The 12,865-nt window shown below is 36.5% G+C and overlaps 1 protein-coding gene across 32 annotated transcripts in view; it reads left to right on the plus strand.

Moving 5' to 3' along the window:
• The window catches only part of NRXN1 (neurexin 1), a 731,497-nt gene that overhangs the window by 327,008 nt on the left and 391,624 nt on the right, over nucleotides 1-12,865 (plus strand). The gene's annotated exons all lie outside the window — the stretch shown is intronic.

A 12,865-nucleotide genomic window follows, 5' to 3' on the forward strand; every position in this document is an offset into this window, starting at 1 on the left:
TATTTCTAAATAAATCTGTCTAAAAATTTAGTAAAACCACTAATAGGTTAGTTCAGAAAGCATTTATATATACTAAGAACATGTATAGGACTTTTTCTGAATACAATGGCTTACTGAATCAGTGCTGCTGTGCTTATCTCCAGAACCTTTCAAGGAAAACCAAATAAATTGCCATCTCTCTGCAGGTAGATACTGCTTTTCTGATCAACACATCACATGTTTACAGCCATCCTTATGTCCTAATATATACTTGTAAAGAATTCATGTAACAAGTGTCTGGATTTTTGTGAACAAAATGCGTATACAGGGGGAAAGCGATAAGAGAGAGGGGAAATATAGAATTGAGAAGAGTAACATTTTAATGGTATGCCTGGTTCTCACTAACACAGCCAGTAAGCATTCCAATGGGTTTAACATATGTTGAGCTGAATTGCCAAGTTTCTATCTGTCCCTATGAACAGACCACTTCAGCATTATGAAAAAGTGCAACCAGCTTCAGTGATAGTCACATCAGATCATATTTCTCAGTTTGGTGTGATTAGAACAAAGCTACTTAGGGAAAGCTTGACTACCTCTTCTTCAATCACAAAAAAAAAGGTGTAGCAAACTAAAATTTTGTTGCCATTAAGATTATTCTGATATGTTTATACATTCCTGGTGCTGGAAGTCTGGAATAAATCCCTGCCAAGCACTTATCTTACTCCTGCTAAGCATTAAGATCAGTAGGATCTGACCATAGACAGTATTGAAGAGTACACGGACACAGAGCCTTTGTCTTTTCTGTGTGTAGCTCTCTAATGCCGAAGTATAGTTCTCTGCCTATTGCATAAACATTCATGTACAGAACCTGGTTTCTGAACGATCAGTGGCATTTTTTATGGCCCTTCCTTTACTGCACTGCAGAAAAAAATGTGTAAGTGTGAATTAGTTTTAGCTGTATGACTATTTCAAAAAGGTGGGCTATTTTATCATTGCTTCACTTCTCCGCAACAAGTCATCATTTCATAAGTTCAATCTTGATGAATAAGTCTAGCAAGCACTTAGCTACAATATTATTCTCCATTAATGTTATAAGCACTGTAATTCATTTTTCAATGTGCTTTTTTGAAGAGTTGATAGTGTTAAAAACACCTACCCAGTGCATGTCACTGATGAGCAGTTTCTTATATTAAAAACACTCTGTATCTGACACATTTTGCATTTATGTCTATTAAAATGCATGAAACATCTATCATAACATTTTAAGCACTCAGTAGCTTATTATTGGAATGACAAAACTGCTTCCTTATTATCTCTTCTTGACAATGACTTTAATGAATTATATTCAGGTAGTTGTTAAAATTTCCATCCAAGCACATTTCATTTTTGGATGACATGTCAAGAGGTTAACTTATGCTCCCTTCCAGCTGATTTCTAGGCCTCAATCCATCAGACAAGTCACTTCAAAGGAGATATTACTCTGTTGAGTTGAGACATCAAGATAAAGTTGGCTTTCTGAGATGCAGTCCCCTTTGAGAATTGTGCAATGAATTCATCAGCAGTTGTTTGTCTAGGCAGTACTGAAGCAACAAGACAGAAGATGAAGACCAAGACATGGAATGAGAAAAAGTGCTTAAAGAAGAGAGGGAGCTGTGGTTAATGTAACCTATACTATTTGTTGTATTATTTCTCATTCTGTGAGATTTTTCTCCAAGAAGTGAAGTGCATGTATGTAGAAATAACACTTCATTAATTAAAAGTTCCTGTCTGTCTTTGCACATTAAGTCTTTTCTTGCTAATAGTAAAATCTGTCTGGAAAAGAAAGACCAAGTAGGTAAGTCAACAATTCCATCTTTCACTCACATGCCATTAACTGTTTATGTGTGACTTGTGGAAATAGGAGGTTACTGCTGTACTTTGAATTGTTTGTGCACTGTTTGCTATGTAACATTTCAGTAGCTTGAAAGCAAGTGTGCAGTTTCCTAAGAGGGAACAACATAGAGGTACACCACAGCTCTCGGGGGAAGAAGTATTCTTGCATCTCCAGCTAATGTTTTGCTTAGGATAGAAGACACTTAGGAAGTCAGTTGACAAGACAATCAACTATGAATAAAAGCAGCACCAGCTGGAAAAGACAATGCGGATTTTTTCTTTCCTGAAATTGCATAAACCAAGATACAGAGCACACCTCAAAAAGGTGCAAATGGGAACTTCTGTCAAGAAGCTTAGTTGGTGTTTTCATCAACAAAATTGACATTCACTGGCACTGAGCACAATCATTAAGAGATAACAATTGACAAAAGAGCATTTGAGAGATTATTTCACTGTTGAAATAAATTCCATCTATGCAATTTTAAAAGACACGCTGTTTTGGTTTTATACAGGCGTTCATGAGACAGAACAAGCATCAGCCTGAAAATAACAATAGCAAAAGGTGCTTGGCTGTACATGTTGTTAACATGGAAATGCTTGAGCAGCCATAATTGCAAAATGAAATTCTCAAAAAGTTGCAAGTGAGCAATGAAAAAGCAAAACTAAAACTCAGTATTGGAGGTGTCACAGTTAACTTCAGTTTCATTTAACCATAAATATGTCTCTGGAAAGTAATAGGTTTAGGAGCGACTGAAATGTAGCATGAAAAGTTTGATGCAGAATGCAAAATAAGGCCTTGATTGTGGGAAAGAAACACACATTGGTCTTTTGGTTAAGAAATCATATGTAGAAACTGGAAGAGTTGCTGAAAATTTACCTTTACTGAAATGTCATGCTAAACATATGCAAACGGTCTAGACATACATGGTATCTAAGACAGTTGAGTACTTTTTTTACAAACAAAATATTTATTGGAATAAGTATGTAGTAATTGTATAAACCTTATTTTAAGCTCAGAAATCCAGAAAAAATATGTCTGAAAAAAAGGCTATTTTTGTAGGTTCCCTGATAATTTGTATTCAGGTTGGTTTCTTGCAGAAAAGGAATATCAGACCTAACTCAAAACTGACAAAAAAGTTTAAAGAATGTTCACAATGTTGCATGCTATTTCAGTCTGAAAAAATCAAGGTCTTTTTCCTATAAAATAAATTTTATTTAAAGAAAGATTCAAAGAACTGTTAATGTATATGTTTTGCACTTTTAAAAAGTACTACAACATTGAAGTCTTAAAATGTGTATTTGCTTCATATGACCCTGCTACTGTTAATATGCCAAGTGGCCCATGTGATTGTTTGCCCGGTGGCCCATATGATTGAGAACACTGGGAATCTTAAATTCTGGATGAAATCTGGTGCAGCTGAACTGATGGCTCTTCAGAAGTTGAACAGGTCTAGAAATAGTAATGAAATATTACACTGTAGTGACAAAACTTGACAAGGATAATCAGAATGACATGACATGATGATGAAGAAATATACAAATCTGAAAAAACATGGGTTTGCAAGTATTTTGTGAAAATTTAGGAATACGCAGGAAAATGTTGTCTATTGTGAAAGCTGGAAAAAATCAGAGACTAATCCCATACCTGTCACAGTCAGAGGAGGCTGTTCATAGAACAGGGATCAACCTTTGTGTTCATCTATTTGTAATTTTTGAAAATAATCTGATAAGTTTATTTTAGTGATCCTTGCTTAACTCTTGCCTATGTAGAAGCATCCAAGAATAAGCAGTGTCAAGAAATTGAGGGGATTTTGTGCATTGAGTATAACAATATTTTAAAACATTTAAATAATAAACAGCAATCATAAATATTTAAATATTATTCTCTTTACCCTTAACTAGGTAAAATGTTGAGTGTTGTCACTTAAAAAAAGGAAAAAAAAAGGATATGAGTGTGAGATTTAGTAGTTATGTATTTTATAATACCTGTACCTTGGGATAAAGACACCTGTAAATTAAGAGGAGTTTATTCTTAAAATAAAGTCACAGTCCAAATTATTTTCTTTTCTGTGCCAACTAGTTACCAATCTGCTTATTCTTAAGCACAATGTGCAAGATATAAGGGTAAAATGAAATATTTAAGGTTTTGGTTTTTTTTTCTGTTATGTTCATTTTTGTCTAAACGTAAAGGTGATGTTTTTTATAAAAAGGTAAATTGTGGAGAAGCATACTTAAGTTTTACGTACATATAATTTTAAATGTACTTCAGAATTTTGACAACTGTGGTTTGATATAAATGGGCACAGTCAATATCAAAGTCAGAAAGGCTAATGTGTGATATAAGCTGTTTCTGCTTCTTTCCAGTTGCCAGTTATAATCTATTGAAAGTATAACAAATATTCCAATGCCTTAAGGGAAAAAAAAAAAAAAAAATTAAAAACCCCCCCACACACACACAGAAAACCCCCAAACAAGTGTGTACTAACTTTTTTTTTTTTTTTCAAAATCACTGAAAATTAGGTTATTTTTTCCTTTGCTGTGTTTAAGTGGAAATAAAGAGGGCAGAATTAGCAGTAGAAAACAACAGCACAGGTTCTTCAGACTCAGAAAGGCTGATTCCTGGAGCAGCTGTGTATCTCGGACTTCATTGCATTTATTAGTTGGTTGACAGTAATTTGCAGATCAGTCCAGATTATCAGAGTTATTTAGATAGCCTTCTTATGGTGAATTCTTTCTTCCAAGCCTGAATTCCTCCAGATCTGTTGGATTCAGAGACAACAAAGTTCCTCTGGAAGCTGAACATTTGAACAGTAACTTGCAAAGATTATGTCTAAGGAAAAAGAGATTGCCAGGTCTCTTACTCTCTAATTTGAAAGTGTAGAGGAATATTCTCACTGTTTCTAGAAATCCACAACAGCAAATATATATGTTTCTGCCTTTGTGTTTTGTAGGGTTTCAGACTTTTGGTTGGGGTAGTCAAGACAAGAGTAGTGAGGCTAAGGTAAAAATCTAATTCTTCTTGATGAAGCAGAAAATGAAGTAATCTTAAGATCACTCTTTTTTCTCTAGGTTTAAGTCCACATCTCACAAATCAGTCCTATTGATGGAACTCTGAATTCACACAGAATTAATGAATATTGGACATCCAGGATGTGATTAAAGTTGTATCAGAAAAAAAGAGTATTTTCTTTTTAAAAATGGAATTCCAGTATTGCTTAAAATTGAAGTTTCATGTTAGTCTTGGAACTATGTTACACAGAGGTTGCCACATCAGATCTTATGATTTTCAATCTTATTCCTCTTCTAGGAGGAAAAAAAGCAAACCCTAATAACTCCACATGAATTAGCCGTTCTTTTCTCTGCCAGTTTTACAAAGTTTTTTTTTAAATAGGAATTTTTCATTGAAACAACTTTCAGTATAAGAAAGCTGTCTGTAATAGAAGCATTCTGCATGGGAAAATTTCAGTATCATAAGTGAATTAAAATTTCCAATTTTATTCTTCCTTCTACGATACACTAGTTCATAGTGGATTATCCTTTCAACAAACAATTTCATTTGTCAAGTTAAATTGTGTTTTTCTTTTTGCCTGTATTATTCAGTGTCAGTGTGTGTCTAGGTGAGTTGTTGAAGTGATTCAGTCCAGGTTCTTCAAGTCCATCCTCACCTTGATGGCCAGACAGCTTCCCTTACTGTCATCATGCTGTAATCTTTTCTCAGGCTCAGTGACAGGCATGTTCTGAGAATGGGGCAGCTGACTGAGGAAACGGGAGAGCAGATTTGTGAAACAGCTGCTTTCCTAATGTGCTACAGTATCTTAAGAAGAATGAAGTCAAAGATAATGACTTGAAAATGTTTGTTAAGTGCACCTTACTTAATAAAAATGAAATGCTTAAATGTATTCAACTTAAAGTTCTTGGGATTATTCATTATAGCAGCCATGTCAAATCAAGGTAAAAACAAATTAAGTTTTACTGAAAGACATGCAAACAGTTTGTAGAAAGAAATCTGGTAAATCCTGTTTCAGAGTCCTAAGATTTGGGCACACGTTAAAAAATTGAGCATGATTCAGGGCAGGATATGACCTTACAGTGTGTTTATAATGCTGCATGATCTTTGCAAGTGCACCTTTCTCTACATGCAGTAAATAATCTTGCACTGAAGCTTGATTTAAATCAGCATAGAATTGCCATGTATTGAAAATTCGTACTCACCTTACCTACAGCAAAGTGACTTGTCAAGTTCAACATAATTTCTGAACATTTTCCTGAAAATGTTCAGCAGTGAGCTGAAAAAGCAACAACTGTATGTTGCAAGCTCATTGACTTTGGCATGCTTTGGTTCAGGGCCTTGAGGTGGATTCATAAAACCTTTACTACCTTAGCACATTTTCTGGTAGTCATGATCCTTAGAGAACAGTGCTAAAGAAAAACTGCGCTCTTATTAAAAATACAGGGATCTAGCTGACTTCTGGTTTTAACTTTTAAAAGGTACTTTTCTTTCACTGTTTCTAAAAAGAAGGAAAATTACATGTCCTTTGGGCTGTTTGTGTTTTACTTGCTGAGATATATGACTTACAAAACTACATTAAAATGCAGCTGATTCCCAACAATAAATGTTTTAAATAATGTGCTGAGAAATGTCTCTGAGCGGGGTTAGACATTTCATAATTCAGTAACAAACTCACTTTTATCCTCTCATGTTCTCTGAGTTCACATATATTTATAATTGCAATTTAAAGACCATTTTTTCAGGAAATATGGTTCAACTTAATATAAACCCAATTATTAACCGGCAAAGCACACTTCCAATTTTCAGAACGTGTATGTGTTCTACATATACTTTGATGTGGCTGCAAAGTCTAGAGGCCAAGACTTGCAACTCAAAAGTTTACTCATTTCTGATGTTTCTTTCTTTCTCCATCTCAGTGAAATTCAGTAGTGGTCCTCAATCTGTTTGTGGAGAATAGGCTTTCAAAAGACAGTGCTTTATCATTGGCACCTTTCTTGGCAGATACCAAGAGTCTCTTAGATTTAATTTAGTCCAATATATCTGTCTATGTCCTGCCCTCCCACCTTGATCCACTGTCTCTCTTTAGATACTGATGTGTCACCAACAGTTAATATCTCATGGTTTTATAGAAATTAATTAGCTAAATAGTTTGCTTAAGGCAGAAGTCAGACAGAGTCGAGAGGGAGGAAATACTGAACAGCTCAGACCATGGGCAGGGGAAGCAAGATCACAAAAATGAAAGAAAAGAAACAGACAAATGGCTATAGAAAACTTCATGTCCTCAGATCTGAATATGCTGTTGATTCCTGGACTGGTTGGTTTTTATATCCTACTATGGATTTTTCTTCCCCAGTGCACTCACTATGTATGCTGGTCTTCCTGACTACTGAACTAGATCAATTTTAAATACAGTCTGTTTGCAGTTTGATCATGTAGAGGAAGCCAGTGGAATTTTCAAAAGTACCTTGTTTAGCTTTTTGCCTTTCTATATGAGTGCATCTATAGAAGCAGATTTAATATTCTATTTCTGTTACTCAATAGGAGCAAATATATTCTACAGCTAAAATTGAAACTAATGAATTATATTAGCAACTGTGTTTTAATTTCTGAAATGTCAGGGTTTGTGTTTTTTTTGTTTGTTTGTTTGTTTGTTTGTTTTTAAAGTAATTAAAGCACCATAAACTGCCAATACTTGACCCAAATTGCCGAAAGCAATTTTACCTACCATAAAGCTATTGGAGCCTGGAACATTTTGATCAAGCAGTGCAGCTTTATATGTTTTGCTTGAGATGATTCAGCAAATGTGCTGTATGAGTCTGTTAGGAACAAAATACAGTTACCAAAATTTCTTTGATTTGCATTAAGATTTTCTCAAGTTAATTTATTGGTTAGCTTTAAATGATAAACTGATACACATCATTGATCTCTAGAAGGCAACTAAGTTTTTCTATTAGTAAGAAACATGCATAGTCAGGGAATTTCAGGATGATGTAGATGCAGTCATTTAAAATACAGTTTATTTGCTATAATAATTAACTTTTAAAATGCAAGTTTGTAAATTAGTGATTTGGAAGACCAGAATTGTTTCTGCAGCCAACTGCCATAGAAAGGATAATGAAGATTAAGATGCCTTCCCGTCTTTGTGTTTTGGTTTTGCATCTAGTCTGGAGGAATCTTTTCTTAACATTTTGTGCTGCAGAGTGGTGTATAACGTAGCTGAGAGACTGGCTGCTTACTGAAACAGAAGCCCAGCTTACAGACGCGCTAGATTTACCCTGGAAAGCAAGATAAATGAGATGGCACTGAGTTCTGCATCAGGTATTTACAAGCACATTCTTAAGTGTCCCTCAGAGCCACTCAGCTGCCTTTACTTTACAATTCAGCTTGCTATGTAGATTACCTTAGCTGTAAGACTCTCTCTCACATCCTGGCATCCCTGACCTCAACGTAATATTTTGTATTAGCTGGCATGATCTCAGGGTTTTGTTCTTTTGTCCTCTTATTCTATTAAATTTCAAATGGAAAATGCCACCTGATGTTGATTGCTGTAGTATGTTATCCATTAGAAAATTAGGCTGAAACCACTGACTTTTCTTATACTGACCAATAAATAAATAGTAGTGGTATACCTGTAATTAACTTGGGTTCTGTGGGTTAGGTTTGCATCCACTGAAGCATCCAGTGTCTGTTACAAGTCTTTATTTGGATACTTCTTTTTTGAAATCTACTTTTGATTACAGAATTGAATGTTCTGAGCAAGTCTGGGTGCCATTTTGATATATGCCTTGGTGGTGGTGGATGTCATAGTAACAGCCAGTAGTAATTCTTGTGTTTGGTTCAGACAAATAGTTTTGAATGTGTTTTGGTACGATGCCAAAAGCTAGTGTCTTTTTTCAGTGTGACCAAACTGTTTTTATGATGTTCTATTCAAATAGTTGGTTAAAAGATCTACCAATTTAAGTACAACTGGATAGATACCTATAAGAGAAAAAGTGTGCATGTTACCATTCACTAACAGACTCATTTGAATTCAGCAAATTTTCATCACTTGGATTACACTGAACAGACTCCTCACAATGTGGTAAAGAGAATAAGAATGTCTAGAGAACATTTGGAATATTCAGCACAGTGAAAATGAGATTTTTCTTTTGGACGTTCGTACTTTTTCCCTTTAACATTAAAAAGGACCATTTAACAAGATATGTTGAGTTTCCTTCTGCAGTCCTTGTACTCTTGTGTGACATCAAGGACTACATGTTTTCGTGTTTAAGCATTTAGAAAATTTTGTCCTAAATATACTGCTCACAAGCTCATTTACTATTCTTATATACAAAAGGAGTTTCTTGGCCAGGAAACAGCCTAAGCACTACATTCTCTGCAACACTGGTGGGCATCCATCCTTCTTCATCCACCTCTCCAGCTGCCGTGGAAAACTGTCTTTACCAGGACGCAAGATGATGTGACGTGTACATACACGATACCTGGACACTGAGTCTTGCTATTTTGTAATTCCTTGCACGCTCTGGGACAAAGCAAAAAAAAATATCTTTTCTGTTACTGATAAGCTTCAGGAAAGAAAAGCCTCTTTTTCATGCAAGGTAGCTAGTTTCTACAAGACCAGAACTGCTTTCCCTGTGTTGCTCCCATAATGTTTTGTACCCAGCTTCATCCCTTTCATAGCCCTTTCACCACAGTTACCTTTAATCCAGTTTTGGATTGCATGCGCTGCTAAGAAAGGCAGCTCACAGGTAGTTCTGACCTGATTATTTACTCAGGCAAAGGAAATAGACTCATACACAGGAAAACATACATTTAATTCTGCAACAGGAAGAGTTTCCAAGTCCTTAAACATTAAAAGATAATAGACATATTTGCCTGTATGAATATGAGCAACCAAGTTGGATTTGATATTTTTATACTCTGAGACACCTTTACAGAATCACAGAATGGTTGGGGTTGGAAGGGACCCATGGAGATCATCCAGTCCAACCCACCTGCTAAAGCAGGTACATCTAGAGTAGATTGCACAAGAATGTGTCCAGGTGGGTCTTGAATGTCTCCAGAGAAGGAGACTACACATCCTGTCTGGGCAGCCTGTTCCAATGCTCTGTCACCCTCAAAGTAAAGAAGTTGTTCGTCATATTCAGGTAGAACCTCATATGCTTCAATCTGTGCCCATTGCCCCTCATCCTATCGTTGGGCACCACTAAAAGAAGTATGATCCCATGCTCTTGACACCTACCCTTGATAAACATTGATGAGATGCCCTCTCAGCCTTCTCTTCTTCAGGCTGAACAGACCCAGCTCTCTCAGTCTCTCCTCATAATAAAGGTTCTCTAAACCCCTAATCATCTTTGTAGCCCACCACTGGTCTCTCTCCAGTAATTCCTTGTCCTTCTTAAACTGGGGAGCCCAGAACTGGATGCAGTACTCCAGATGTGGCCTCACCAGGGCAGAGTAGAGGTGGACGATAACATCCCTCCACCTGCTGGTCACACCTTCTTAATGCACCCCAGGATACCATTGGCCTTCTTGGCCAAAAGGGCACACTGTTGACTCATGGTCAACCTGTTGTCAACTGGAACTCCCAAGTCCTTCTCTGCAGTGCTGCTTTCCAGTTGTTCTGGTGCCTGGGGTTGTTCCTCCCCAGGTGCAGGACCCTACACTACCCTTGTTGAACTTCATTAGGTTCTTCTCTGCCCAGTCCTTCAGCCTGTCCAGGTCTCGCTGAATGGTAGCACAGCCTTCTGGTGTGCCAGGCCTTCCTCCCAGTTTGGTATCATCAGCAAACTTGCTGAGGGTGCACTCAGTCTCCTCATCCAGGTCACTGATGAACAGGTTGAACAGGACTGAACCTAATACTGACCCCTGGGTAACCCCTCTAACTACAGGCCTCTGACCACGCTCTGCCATCCAGCCAGTTCATGATCCATCTCACCATGCATCCATCCAGCCTGCACTTCCTGAGCTTGCCTATGAGTATGTTGTGAGAGATGCTATCAAAAGCCTTGCTGAAGTCAAGGTAAACAATGTGCACTGCACTCCTCTCGTCTACCCAAGCAGTCATACCATCATAGAAGGCTATCAGGCACTAAAGAGGATTGTTAATGTTACTGTGAATTCTTTTAGAGATCTGTTGTGAGATAAGGGAGACTATGTAGTTCAACTACTTTTTTTTCTATTTTTAATGTGTTGGACTAACAAATGAAGAAGGGCTAACATTTAAAATAATGGTAAGTTATGTATTTCTAGGCAGGCCTGTTGACTCTTACTAGAATTTTACATGTGTTGTTTAAACATTTTTTGTAAATCCATCCCTTGTCTTCCAAATCTAGTTAGAAATTACTTCCATTGAAGCCCAAATAAAATATACTACAATAGAAATTGCTTAAAGAGCATTATTCACTGCGTCTCTATCACCATATCCAAAGAAAACCTTTTTCACTGAAGCGTTATACAAAAGTGGTGTTTCTCTTGTCAAAGAAAGTAAGCACATAAGAAACAAAACCATTCAGGTAGTTGACATCAGTGAGTATATATACATGTCTTTCTGCTGCACTTGCAAACCTTTCCTAGTGTATCGTCAATACAGATGGATAGAGAAAGCAACATGATGTTATCAGAATTTCACTGCCTTTGCTGTAGCTAGTATTTTTATGCCTGGAAATCACTTGACATACTCAAAATAATGAAGATTGCACATAAAAGCAAGGCAATCAACTAGCAGCAGTGAAAAAGTGCTGATGGAAAATGGAAAAAGTCTGAGATGAAAACCGCTCCATACGCTGAACAGTAATATCAAGTTATTAATGGCTTTTTCCCTCTATACAGTTCTGAAGTCAGAGAGGCTTTGATTTTAGACAGTGTCATATAGTACCCACTTTTTAACAGGCCTCTTCCATCACGTTTAGCCTGCACTGGGTGGAAAAGGATCCAAAATGAAATGTGGGAGAGCCAGTGTTGTATCCCTTCTTTAAAGGAGTGTAGTCATGTGAGAAAACATGGTGGAGGTGATGGTCTGAATCAGTGTAGCCCAAATGTTTTCATGTCAAATAGTACTTTATTATATGTCTCTCAGTTATCAGCAGCCTTTATTATGCCACAGGTAAAGAAAAGAAGGCCAGGGAGGTCTCTGTCTTGCAATAGTGTAATTTTGTTGCCTGCAGATTCGCTTTACCTTTTGGACAGTTACCATGTAGGTGGTAACTCAGGTTTGAGGTAACTCCAATAACTTAGATTTAAGCACAGAAGCTTTGATTGATTGGTTCAGCACTTGGTCAATCACCTACATGTATCAATTATAGTTCATAGTCAGGATTTTTCTCTTCCTCTTCTTGGTCAACAGTACAAGGTTGAATTTCCATGATTATTTTGTTTGGAGAGATTTTTTTCCTAGGTGTTAAAGATATCCTGTTTCCTAGATTTGTGAGTCCTTCAGTTATTGCAAGTACATTGTGCTATATGTAGAATTATATTTGCTTCAAAAGTGTTTGTTGTGCTGCTTACTAAAATAGTAGGTTACAAAAAAGGTATCCGTTAAATAAAAAAGGAAAGTATGGTTTGGAGGTCTGCTAACATCAGAAGGTACTGGATCTGAATATTAATGAGTTATCTGGATAATAAGGTAATAGATGATCCTCTGAGTAGTGCTAATAAACAAATGTTGAGTAACTGACATAGATTAAGAAAAATATAGCACACGTGCACACACATTTGTCACTTATACCTTTCCTCAGAACTATTTTTAATGAAGGGCAAAAAATCTAGTTTACAAACACATGCAGAAGTTCTGGCTTCAGTAATCCCGTTTCTTCCATGACTGGAAAATGCATAACTAAATCCATGTTGACTGTGCCTATTTATGGAAACCTGCTTCATTAAATGTGCATATACAATATATTGATGTATTTAAACATACAGTAGAAGTGTTTTAACATAGTAGCTCTATTTTGAAGTTTGCTTATACTTTGCAATTTTCTTGCTTAATGTGTCTTTTAACATTTG

The sequence above is a fragment of the Patagioenas fasciata genome, chromosome 3 (assembly GCF_037038585.1).
Source record: "Patagioenas fasciata isolate bPatFas1 chromosome 3, bPatFas1.hap1, whole genome shotgun sequence".
Lineage (NCBI taxonomy): Eukaryota > Metazoa > Chordata > Aves > Columbiformes > Columbidae > Patagioenas > Patagioenas fasciata.